The sequence below is a fragment of the Solenopsis invicta genome, chromosome 7, assembly GCF_016802725.1.
Source record: "Solenopsis invicta isolate M01_SB chromosome 7, UNIL_Sinv_3.0, whole genome shotgun sequence".
Lineage (NCBI taxonomy): Eukaryota > Metazoa > Arthropoda > Insecta > Hymenoptera > Formicidae > Solenopsis > Solenopsis invicta.
In genome coordinates, this window is record NC_052670.1 from 14,786,961 (window position 1) to 14,798,816 (window position 11,856).

Here is an 11,856-nt window from a genome sequence, read left to right on the forward strand (position 1 = left end):
GCAGATTTTTTTACAGGTTTAATTTTCAGCTCTTTACAATACAAAGTTGGAAAAGTCTAAGTTTCTATGAATAAATACAATTTTGCGGTAATTTGAAAAGTTTATACGTTATGCATTTATGTACAAGGTTTTTAGAAACTGATAATCTCAAATTTTCTATTAAATTTTCTATTAATTTTGTATTTAAAATGGCTCGAATATGGCAAATTTAACAATTTACTAATATTTAATTCACTATATTGCATTCGTTATTTTGAATTTTAGAAATCTGACAGCGGATTTAAATTTAGAGATTCCAAAAACCTATAATACATAATCTGAACAATTAAACTTGAGTAATATCATAATCTATAAGCATACATAATGTAAAATTCCTCGAATTACGCGATAGAAAGAGTTAAAAGTTATATTCCCATCAGCACTAAATAATTTCTAACATATTACAAAATCAAGTGCTAATTAAGTGATCAAATCCGGAATTAGGTATTCAAAGCGTGTAGCAGGAGATTAAATACATAATGAGGAAAGCTGGTTTAACGTTAAATTACTCCATGCGGATATTTATTAAATAAATTGAAAAAATCAGCAAAATGCTAATTAAACGCGCTAAGAAATCATAAAATATTTCGGAAATACATTACAAAATTTTTCACACAAAATAGTGTGTTATCTTAAAAATCTCTCCCCCATCTGATTTACAAGAGATAAATCGTAATAAAATACTGAGTTTGATTTCGGTGTCGAAATAATATAATAACGAAATTCACTATTACCTTTTAGAAAAGATTTCTACTAAGAAAAATTAAAAATATTTTTGACGTACTTAATCTAACTGCAACCTTATAAAGTATACAATAAAACAATTTTAACATGAGGTTTGTAATTCCTATTCTTCATCGAATTAAATAAGATTGATTTATTGCCTCGAGAGACAAGAAGAAACATATAAATTTCAACTTACTTATTCTTACATTTGGAATAAAAATTTGTTTGACGTTATAAAATTTGCACAATGACTACGCAGTTCAGGAAACCATCGATAGGGGATCGTGCGGAGAAGCGCTCTCTCGTAAGAAGGATTCGCATGTGAAGCCTTGTAATTAACGCATCCGCAGAAAGCCCAGTAGGCAGTTCTTACGAACCTTTACGCTGTGAGGCGAGGTATTTTTGATAATGATGGGTTAAAGTTATCTTTTAATAACAGTTGTAACGCTCATTGTTACTCATTGTTAACATAGGTAACCGTTTATTTTCACAGTTATTTTATACCTGTTTGCTTCAAATCTTATAAAGTTAATAAATATCTTTTTGCGCAGATGAAAATATAAAAACAATTGCGTTGATATAAATATAAAAAGTATCAAGAAGTATCAAAATTATTTTATAATAAGATTTAAGATAAACATAATATTTAAATGAAATCTGCATTTCCATTTACTAAGAATATTACAGTACATGCAATTTTCTGTGCAGACGCTTAACTCAATTTTTTCATGAATTAGATTTATGTATATTTTAAACGAGATTTTAAAACACAAAGGAGTATAAAGATTACAAAATAACGTATGATAATAGTATGTTTTAAAATACAAAGATGTATAAGAATTACAAAATAATGTATGATAATAGTATATTTTTCTTGTGTAACATAATGTTTGCAAATTTGCATGTTTAATTTTCTTAACGTGTTTTTTTTTTCTTTTGCGACTTAATTCTACTTCCTCATTGCAGGTATATAGAATTATATGCATAAAAAAAGTCTATGACATAGTCTTTGCAAAGGCTGATAGCTCATTTATCATGTAAAACATTTTTTTAAAGCGCTGATTAGCTACATAATAGTGAAATTTTTTAATCCGCAGAATTCCCAATCTTACCTAGCCAATAAACGCTTTCGAAACGCTTTATACTACGCAATAATGGCAGCGAGATCGATCGAATAACTACCTTTTTTCTATAATACTAAATAGTCAATAGTTATATCAGTTATAACTCAATATAAAAGCTTCAAAGTAGCTGTTACTAGAAATAATGTCCATCACTAATTTTTAGTATCCGCAAAGCGCGCTCTCTTTGTAATGTTTTATTAGAAAAAAATTCTTTAGATCAATCTATTATTAAAAATATTATGAGATTCGCCACAAATTCCCATTGTCTAAATCTAAATCTAAATCTGTCTGAGCAAACTATAATGGGCCAACATCAAGTTGTTTTATTCTGGATTTAAACATTTTTCCATTTAAGTATAAAATATTCTTCCAACAATAATTACGATTGTCACAATACCAAATTTATTTTATGATAGAAGAGTGATAGAATTAAATTCAAAAATCTTTTCTGCGGATATAGTATTTAGACACTATTGGATTTTCTAGACATTTTTTAACTGAAATTTATAGTTCTTTTACCGAAAAGTTAAATCCCGCAAAATTTTTTAACGACGATAAGTATAATATCTAATTATTTGCATGTAACGATGCTATTATAAGTCTCGTCTTTTTATTTGTAATGCTAACTTCAAAGGAGTTTCTGAGAAATGTACAGTTGCGGTCACTTTGAACACCAGCCAACAGTATCTCGTTTCTTGTTAATAAGAGTATCAAAAAACAATGTCAAAGGACTGATATCAAATGTGCTACAACAAATTACAACTGTGATAATAATAATCCTCCTCTATAACCGATCTTGGGGGGTAAAAATCAGAAAAAAGAATAAAACGGTTTCAACAATTTTAAGTAATCAAGACAAATATTATAAAAAATATTAAGTAAATATAAATAAAATATCTGTTATGTAAGGTTTTTCAAATAGCATAAGTCTATTATCACTACCTACATACATTTTTTTTTTTTTCAAGGAAGGGCACACAGTTCGACCGTTAGAATCTGGAAACTTGGCGTATAACCCAGACGATAATAAGAAATAATTAAAATAATTACAACAAGTAAATAAATAAAACTTATACACAGGATATCCCAAAGTTTCGTACAAACTTTATATCTTCTGAGCTAAAAAAAAAAAAAAAAAAATGTTAAATAAATATCCTAACATGCTTTATTAAAAAGTTACAGCAAAGAAGGTGAAAAGTACAAGAAACAACTTTTCACCAAAGTTTGCACTTCGAAAGAACGGTGCGTGGGTGGTGCATTTTATATATGGTCTGAAAATAATTTTGATACACCTTCAAAATAACTATATTAGGTCAAACTGATTGCTAGAATATTAAAAGTTTTTGCAACATTGTTCATCATTGAACATCCATTATAATTATTTTGATGGTGTAACAAAATTATTTTTAGATCCGTATCTACACTGTTAAAAATGTCATAAAATTCAACGTATTTTTAAGTTTCACATTACATTTAACGTATCTGTAATTAAAAAGGGTATGAGCATGAAAAGTGCAGTTTTAACATTAAATTTATATTAAATGTTTTTATTTTACCTGCTTGAAATTTGCTTGCGTTACATTACATTAAATTCTACTGCCGATTTTTAACATTGTAGTTAAATTTTTAGATACGTCAGCAAAATCGTTCTTTTCGCGTGCCAATATAAGCTTTGAAGTCAATCGTTTCAAATAGTAAATTACGACTAGAAGAAACAAACAAGATAGATATCAAGCGGCATATCACTTATAATCTCACTTGATGTTTATCTCGTACTGCATTGTCCCAAATAGTAAACACTAAATTTATCGGACAAAAGTCGCGTCAAAAAATGAACTGATAAGACAAAAAGAATTATTGACGCAACAGTGATTTCACACTTTTGCTTTAACTTTTTTAATCAAGTATTTGAAGCTTTATGTTTATACGTATAATATTTTTTTCTTGTTTCAGCTCATAGAACACACTGTTGAAATTTGTACGGAAAATTTAGGAATAACCTGCTGTACATCTCACATATCTTTTTTAAATATTTTGTATAAGATACTAGAATCAAATAAGACCCAGGACTAAATAAGATCCAGCTTTAAAATCACTTAAAAATGCACTTATGTTTAGAATATCTGTTTGAAAGGTGTCACAGGAAGTAGATAAAGAAGCTAGAGAATTAAAACCAACAGCAACACATTTATTTGGTTCAACAAAAGCTTGTGCCAAAATTAGTGAACAACCGTTTTTACAAAAATTTGCTGCAAAATTTGTTAAACATACATTATTTTATGGTTTATTACAACATATTATAATAATATTCAAATTTCTAACAATAAAAAAACAAATATATCAATTTTTTGGAATAAGTACACTTTTTTTATAAATAATTTATTTATTAAATAAGGCCAAGTTTATTGTTATGGCCATTGTCATTTGTTTGTTATGTGTGTGGGATGCAACAAGATAACGATTTTCAATGCTGCTAATTTTTGAGAAGTTAAAATTGCACTCAAATAGCTAAGAATTTCTAAACGTTAAAAAATTAAAATACAAACAAAATAAAAGATAATTGTGATATATAACAATAGAATAAAGAGATTTTGTTTTTGTGCATAATTAATGATAATTTTAAAAATGATTTGAAAGATAATGTTTAGTTGCTTTGTTATTTTTAATTTATTTTTAATTGATTCGGGCCTTATTAGAAACACGAGTATTTAACAAGGTCTAAGAGTCAGAGATAAAAAATTTTTTTGTTTATTTACAAATGTTCTATATAGAAGATAATTTTATTTTTATGAGTGATTAAAATAAACATTTTAGTCTCACTTAATTTATTTCAATATCTCCATAAATAAAGTTTATAAGAAATAAAATAAGTTAAGACCTTATTCTGCTCAGGTACCTTACGTTTTCTATGTTTTGCAATATACAGGAGAGAATTTTGTTAGAATTTATCCTTCAAATCATAGAAGCCGGCATAGCCCTCGAGGAATTTTAATAAGTTTTACTAAAATTTATTAAAATTTTTTTTTATTTAGTGAAATTCTTCAAAGTCCGTGTTGTCTCACGACTTTGAGGGTAACACTCTCCGTATGTTATTACACAAGTGTATTGACGTTAAACGCGCTTTGACGTTCTTCTTTTTTTTCCAAGGAGAAACGTGCTCCTTTTACAGTTTTGTTATGGGTTTCCCCGCTGAAACGGAACAGAGTGCACTTTGATGGAGAAGAGAAAGGAGGAAAATATCGCGAAAACAAGCACGGTTTGAAACGTGCGAATTCCGAAAACCGCTGCTGTTTCTCAATTTATATTAGGAATAAATTTACAGACGTTAAACTGCAAAACGGGACGAAAAGTCTACTGCTTTTGCCTGCCTGACTGCTTGTCTGCCTGCCTGCCTGCCTGCTTGCCTGCCGATCGTATATACATTGCCTTCGCCGGTTTAGGTTCGCGAACCTGAAGGCTTGAGACAAACAGCAGTATGCCATCCCGCTTCTGCCTTCGGGCTCGGTGGGGCTTTTTACGAGCGACAAACACGCGGCTCGAAAAGCACCTCGGATTTCGATTTACAAGCGTGCGAGCGAGCGAGCGAATGAAGGAGGAACGCGAAAGAGAAAGAGAGAGAAAAAGAAGGGGAGAGAGAGAGATAGAGAGCACCCCGCTCGATGGAGGCACGCACACGAACGCAACAGCGTAAGAGGACGCGTACACGTGAACCTCGGGGAAGAAAGGGAAGGGACTCGACCACGTATAGTCTACGACTGCTCATGCGGATATCCACTAGGAAAAGATCCACATCCCTCGGTCGGAAAAACTCCGTCCCGTCTAGCTAAACAATAAATGTACAATCCGTACTCGCGAGAAAACAATCTCTATCATCAGATCTGGTCTCTCGGCACGCATTTTATCTTAGCACTTGGGAAACCAACGCATTCTTTTATCGTGACGGGGGAAAAAAAAAACGAGGGTGCGAATGCCTTGGATGCGTAACGTTTTACGAAACAGTAGATTTTTTATTGCTGCACTAGAATTCCCCTTCTTGTTGTTCCTTTTCAAACGTAAAATTATTACACAGTCAGTGAACAATATCGAACATAATATTACCACTAAATAACTATTTAAAAAAATTAAAAATAAAATTGCAAAATGGTAAATTACAATCTAATTAATCTTGTTTAGATCTAATTTTCATAGATTTAATTAAAATATTATTTTTTTACTTAAAAATGTCATGTTATATTAAGTTATATTATTCATTATATATTGTTATATATTCATTATATTATTATTTTTATATTATATGTCATTATATTCTTGTTTTTACTTGTTTGTTAACTGATTCAATTGCAAATTGCAAATTAATTAATCATTTTTTAAATCTAATTTTCATACAGATTAAAATATCAACTCTTATTTGGAAAATGTAAATATATTAAATTGTTTTTATTTCAAACCAAAAAATAGAGGCTGTTGAAATTTAAAAGTAAATCAAATTATTGCCATTGTTTTTTTACTGATTTTTGTTTTTATTTATTTAGTGACTGTTTCAATTTATTTATTAATCGATGCAGTGATGCTATAGCTATTTCACTTTGCACACAAAAAGAATTTTTAGTAATATTTTACTACAAAATTTGTTACAAATTTAACGCGAGTGATGATAAACTTGGGACAACTTGGCAACCTATCAAATGTGAGTAATAAGCAGGAATTTCTGAACATATAAAACATTTTGTTGCTTAATTCTTCGCTGGTATTCCCAGAGTCTTACCTTTATCGCTCAGTTTTTAATTATTTTAACGAATTTCTTGACTTTAATTACAGGTTTTATATTTTCGTAAAGTTCCTAGTACATAAACAATATAAGAAACTATTAATTTTATTTTTTAAACAATCGTAAATTTTTATTTACACAATTGCTATAAACAGTCAAAATTTATACTTTTTATAAAGAAAAAGCATTTTCTACTAAACTATAATCAATATTGAAACAATTTAGGACACATTTTTCAAAATTTTGCAAATTTGGTCACTATGTTGTTCTTTTACTTTAAAATAATAATTTCTGAAAAATATAAAAAAATCAATACTTTCTACTGTAAATCCAAATAAATATCTCTTATAATAATATGTTGGGGGTTTTGGGTCACTGAATCCAAAATCTGAGGTAAGAATTTTCAAATTATTTAAAATCAAGATGGTGGAATAAATATACTTACAATTAGCGCTTAACGCGGGATTACACATTCACGCATGAAAATTCCAAGATATACAGGGTGTCTGACAATTAATGATAAATCTCTCACATGTAGATAGAATGGACCAAACTAAGTCGAAAAGTCCTGTACCACTTTGCGATCTTCGTAATAGTTAACGAGTTATAAATTATTAAAATATCTGAATTAGTCCCTCCCATCTCCCAATCCAAGTGCTCGATCGAGGTTGCAAAGCGCGCAGGGCGGGGAGTTTACTTGATAAGAATGACAGAGAATATCACGACTATGATGGTGGGGCAGCGTTATGTAGTGTCCTTATTTTGCCGCTAGTAAACTCCCCACCCTGCACGCTTGGCTCGATCGTGCGCTTGGATTTGGCGATGGGCGGGACTAATTTGAAATTTTTATTAATTTATAACTCGTTAACTATTGCGCAGATCGCAAAGTGGTACAGGACTTTTCGACTCAGTTTGGTCAATTCTATCCACATACGAAAGATTTATCATTAATTGTCAGACACCCTGTATATAACATAATTGAAATCAGTAGAATCAAGGGAAATACATGGCGTTATTTAAATATAATTATTCAGTGTTGTGAAAATATCTTTATCTTAAAACATATTCTACCAATTAAATTGTTCAACAACAAAAAATAAACACAAAAAACAAGTTCTAAATTAGACTATTTTACTTTTGGTCATATTAGTTTCCTCATCTTGGATTTTCGAAATTCAAAACTTTATTTTCAGAGTCAGAATCAATGCCACAAATAACTCCACGTACTAATTTGCATAAAAATTTAAAAAATTCTGAATTATTAGATTGCCATATTGGAATTACCATTTTTTCTGAATTAGTAGACCGTCATATTAGAATGGCCATTTTTTAATTTAAAAATTTTGCCTTCTGATTTGTAATTAGCGATTCGAAAAGTCCTTGGGTACAAACTTTCAAAAACATCAACCTGATATAAAAATTTATAATGCAAAGATTTAATAAAATCCTTATCATGCAGCAATGTATCATAAAATGTAAAACAAAATTTTTACAATTTGGTATAAAATTTTCTTATATAATAATATATAATCATATACAAAATTGATCTTTGTATGCCATGTATTCAATGCATGATTGTGTTAGTATATTTCAAGATTACCTCTACATTATTTACGTATTGTTTAAATTACGTTTATACAATTTTTTTCATGTAAAGCAATATAAATTGCAAACAATGTAAGTTATTATAAATTGGATAACATAGAAAAAGTAATTAAATTATAAGATTAATATATTTAATTGCTAAAATAAAAATATACAATATTAAAAATTATAGAACGGAATACTTTTCATTATTTTTTAATTTCATATAATTCATACATTAATATTGACATAGATGACACGTAAAACTTAGTTTATATCATGTATATACATAATGAGTAGATTATTTAATTTTATAATAAGCATCGTCTTTTAAAAAAAATTGTTTATCCTAATAAGATTCGAATCCCTGAATCTCTGAATCACGAGTCTCTTTTTTTACGCTCTGAGAAAAAAGTGATTTGTGACTTTAATTATATGATGCAGTAATTATGATTAGGAGCTTCAGTTTTACAGTTATTACTACTATAATATTAGTAATAATAATTTTATGCTTTTAGTTTTATCAACTATGAAAAGACTTTACTGTAAATTATGATAATTTTATAAATATTAAAATATAAAATATGGATGGTAAAAATATGAAAAAAATATAGTTGGTGCGCGCCGCTACTGCGTCTTTTGATATAAACATTTTTATATAATAAATGGAATCACAATTACAATAAATACAATTATTTTTACAATATTTGTTTACCATTGACATGGTAATAATAACTAAAAACTGTAATTTGCATGGTAAAACTATAAATATATATGTGGCAACGAAAATGGCTATGAATTATAGTCAAATTATGATAATCGCAACCATCTTTTTCTGTCAGGATGCTACGCCATCAATAAATATTATATTTTGTCTATTCGTAGTATAAACAGATCAATTTATCTTGTTGCATAGTTCGTGTAAGATATTGCATCAACTTAACACTCATTCTGTTTAAAATAATGAAAAATTATAGACATTCAGCATATTTCCAAATCATTGAAATTTTAATATAAAATTAGTAAAAATAAACATATTTTATATTTTTCAGTATCAAAATATAAAATACGTGTAATAAATAATAACTCCTTCACAGTATATGTAACACGTTTATGTAGCATATGTGCACAGAAAAGACATGTCACTAATGTGTAATGTAACACATACACACCTAAAAAAAAATCAATTTTCCCTTTTGCGATTTGTACGAAACTTGATGTCTTACAATTTTTGAGATCACTGAATTCGAATATATCAAAATTCATAATTCAAAATGACGGATTAAAATTTAGAAAAATTATTAAATCTTTATAAATAAATAAAATTGCTAAGGAGTTGCTGAATCAAAATATATCAGATTTTTGTTCATTATTCCAAATTAAATTTTATGTGATTTTTCGCAAAATGATTTTTATTATCAGCTTGATGTATTTTATACATATCTTTTTGGATTTGCATTAAATACTCTGTACGCTGAATTTTTATCTTATAATTGTTATTTTAACTTGGAACTAGATACATAAACTTAACTTTTGATATTATGACATAAAATTTTTTTCGCAATATACATTGAAAAAAAGTTTGGTAATGGCTATTAAATGTTGAAGAAAATAATGCCGATTAAATTGGATAATATAATCAAAAATAATTTTATTTTTTTTTATATTTAGTAAATATAATTAAATTTGGTAATATTTACAAAATATTTAGAAAAATAAAATTATTTTTGGTTACATTAATCAAATATTTAATTGACATTATTTCATATATTTGATAGCCATTATCAAACTCCTTTTTCAGTGTACAGTAACGAAAATGTTAAGTTAACTGTAACTTGAAAATTAACTAATATACATTCTTTCACAAGTGTATAGGTTAAAAAAACCAAAGATTATGTGTACATACATTAACTTTTAATTTGTTTAATCACAAGCTGGCAAAAGTATGCATTAATTAATTTTTTAATTATAATTAACCTAACTTTTTGATTAACTATGTATTATGAAAACGACCTGAGGACTCAAGATATCAATTTCGACCCTTCTTTCAGTATCAGTTTTAGAAATCCGTCATTTTGGATTTTGAAATTCTGATATCGTATCCACAATTCAGCGATCTTAAAAAATCTTAAGATAATCCTTTTTAAAAGAATTTATAATTATTGTTTCAAATGTTAATTCGCCATATTAAATCCGTCATTTTGTATTTTGAAATTCTGTCACATTCAGATTTAACGACTACAACAACTTCAATACTAAAATCGTTACGAAAATGTAAGAAACATTTTCTCGCACACTGGTGGAACGAAAATCTCATTTTTGAGTATTGAATGCTGCGAATGGGTTAACAAATCAGAGAAGGTTTGCGCAAAGTTTTCCGAAGCGCGACGCTGTCCTAGCGACTAGCGCGCGATTTTCAGGGTAAATTTTATGAGAAAATTCTCTCCGCGCGGAGAGTATACTTCACGGTACTTCACAGTAGAGCGTACATTAGTTCAGCTATAAAAACAGAAACGTAATGGGACGGCGCGCGAGCGTGCGACGCGAGGAGACGCGACGGAACGAAACAACGCGCGTACAAAGTCAATGGACAGAAGCGAACGCAAAGAGAGGCCGAACGCCGCTCGCCGCCGCGTGCACGCGTTCTCGCAGGTCTCGGAAGAGACGGTTATACGTTCGCGTTAAAACGCGACGCTTGAAGAAGGAACCAAGAAGCCGCGGGCGCGGGCGCGACGGCCGGAGAGTAAACAGGACGGAGACGTCGTCGATCGTCGGCGAACTTCGTCCTGTTCTCCGTCCCTCGGTAACTGCGCGAGCGAGCAAGAACGAGAGACAAAGAGAGAAAGAGATTAATTACTCACCCTGGATGCAGCTCCGTCCGCGAGTTTCCTGCCGAGATCTCTCATTGCAAGTCGACGTAGAACCGTACGCGGTTCGCGCACGCGAACCCGTCTCAGGTATCGGCAATATCCTAGGCGACCGCGCGCGGGAGGGAGGGAGACGGAGGAGACGGAGAGCGAGCGGAGGAGAGAAGGAAGACGCGAGTGAAGGAGAGAGAGAGATGCCAAGTACACGCAACGGGGCGAGCCCGGAGCAACGACGGTCGGCCCTGCTGCCGTTCCCACTTCACGGTAATCCCACACGCACACCACTGCGCGGCGGCCGCGACCCGGGTCGAGGAACGCGGCGCACACCGACACGCGCGGCTACGACGACGATGATGACGGTGGCGGCGGTGGCTACGACGGCAACTTCACTTCGCTTAGCTCAGCTCAACTCCGGCGCGATTCGGAGACGCGAGAGCTCCGCGGCCCGATCCGGCCCATGTCGCGGCGCATCGGATGATATCCGGCGCGACGGAGAATCAACTCAAATCTGCTGTTTACATTCGGCGAGAGTGGCCAAGGGCAGGCGAGGGGGAGGGGGTCCGTGTCCTCCCGACGCGCGTATTCCGGATAAAAACAACAAGCGCGCGCGCGCGCGCGCACCCTCACTCGCGTGTGTATGCGTATGCGCGATCAATCGGCGGCAGTGCCGTCAACCTGACGACGGCGCGGCGTTCGCTTCGCTCGCGACGACGGCGACCGCACAATGCGAAGATGGCGTCGTATCGGG

General features: G+C 31.6%; 1 protein-coding gene across 2 annotated transcripts in view; it reads right to left on the reverse strand.

The window, feature by feature from the left end:
- The window catches only part of LOC105199782, a 48,382-nt gene extending 37,145 nt beyond the window's left edge, over positions 1-11,237 (reverse strand). For both annotated transcript variants that reach the window (XM_039451423.1, XM_026137878.2), the window contains exon 1: positions 11,103-11,237. The gene's annotated coding sequence lies outside the window, so the exon portion shown is untranslated. The remainder of the gene's footprint in view (positions 1-11,102) is intronic.
- Positions 11,238-11,856: the final 619 nt, after the last annotated feature.